We start from the raw sequence: 1,140 nt of genomic DNA, 5'->3' as shown, positions 1-1,140 counted from the left end.
CTGGGAGAAATTGAAAGAAAAAAAGGGGTGCAACACGAGGACTTCCCAAGTGGTCACCCAACTTAGTACTACTCTCGCCCAAGCACGCTTAACTGCGGAGTTTTGATGGGATCTGGTGCATTAGTGCAGGTATGATCGCACCCGACATGCCATGCGCACAAAATCGGATTTAACGCATGCGGGGCGGCATGATCGAAACGCGATGGGCGTGAGCGGGGGAGGTTCTCATTTGTAGAGAAAGAAAGGAAAGAAAAAAAGGGGTGCAACACGAGGACTTCCCAAGTGGTCACCCAACTTAGTACTACTCTCGCCCAAGCACGCTTAACTGCGGAGTTCTGATGGGATCCGGTGCATTAGTGCTGGTATGATCGCACCCGACATGCCATGCGCACAAAATCGGATTTAACGCATGCGGGGCGGCATGATCGAAACGCGATGGGCGTGAGCGGGGGAGGTTCTCATTTGTAGAGAAAGGAAGAAAAGAACTGGGAGAAATTGAAAGAAAAAAAGGGGTGCAACACAAGGACTTCCCAAGTGGTCACCCAACTTAGTACTACTCTCGCCCAAGCACGCTTAACTACGGAGTTCTGATGGGATCCGGTGCATCAGTGCTGGTATGATCGCACCCGACATGCCATGCGCACAAAATCGGATTTAACGCATGCGGGGCGGCATGATCGAAACGCGATGGGCGTGAGCGGGGGAGGTTCTCATTTGTAGAGAAAGGAAGAAAAGATGCAACATGAGGACTTCCCAAGTGGTCACCCAACTTAGTACTACTCTCGCCCAAGCACGCTTAACTGCGGAGTTCTAATGGGATCCGGTGCATTAGTGCTGGTATGATCGCACCCGACATGCCATGCGCACAAAATCGGATTTAACGCATGCGGGGCGGCATGATCGAAACACGATGGGCGTGAGCGGGGGAGGTTCTCATTTGTAGAGAAAGGAAGAAAAGAACTGGGAGAAATTGAAAGAAAAAAAGGGGTGCAACAAGAGGACTTCCCAAGTGATCACCCAACTTAGTAACTACTCTCGCCCAAGCACGCTTAACTGCGGAGTTCTGATGGGATCCGGTGCATTAGTGCTGGTATGATCGCACCCGACATGCCATGCGCACAAAATCGGATTTAACGCATG

The 1,140-nt window shown here is 51.2% G+C and overlaps 5 non-coding genes across 5 annotated transcripts; all 5 read right to left on the bottom strand.

Moving 5' to 3' along the window:
• Nucleotides 1-24: 24 nt before the first annotated feature.
• LOC111475624 lies at nt 25-143 on the bottom strand. The gene has a single exon (XR_002716608.1). It is a non-coding gene; the product is annotated as a 5S ribosomal RNA (ribosomal RNA).
• Nucleotides 144-257: 114 nt separating this feature from the next.
• Nucleotides 258-376, bottom strand: LOC111475620. Its single transcript, XR_002716605.1, has one exon. It is a non-coding gene; the product is annotated as a 5S ribosomal RNA (ribosomal RNA).
• A 133-nt stretch (nt 377-509) lies between these two features.
• Nucleotides 510-628, bottom strand: LOC111475631. The gene has a single exon (XR_002716614.1). It is a non-coding gene; the product is annotated as a 5S ribosomal RNA (ribosomal RNA).
• Nucleotides 629-732: 104 nt separating this feature from the next.
• LOC111475626 lies at nt 733-851 on the bottom strand. The gene has a single exon (XR_002716610.1). It is a non-coding gene; the product is annotated as a 5S ribosomal RNA (ribosomal RNA).
• Nucleotides 852-984: 133 nt separating this feature from the next.
• Nucleotides 985-1,104, bottom strand: LOC111475627. The gene has a single exon (XR_002716611.1). It is a non-coding gene; the product is annotated as a 5S ribosomal RNA (ribosomal RNA).
• Between the last annotated feature and the right edge of the window lie 36 nt (nt 1,105-1,140).

The sequence above is a fragment of the Cucurbita maxima genome, unplaced genomic scaffold, assembly GCF_002738345.1.
Source record: "Cucurbita maxima cultivar Rimu unplaced genomic scaffold, Cmax_1.0 Cma_Scf02172, whole genome shotgun sequence".
NCBI lineage: Eukaryota > Viridiplantae > Streptophyta > Magnoliopsida > Cucurbitales > Cucurbitaceae > Cucurbita > Cucurbita maxima.
This window is presented reverse-complemented; position numbering and strand designations above follow the sequence as displayed.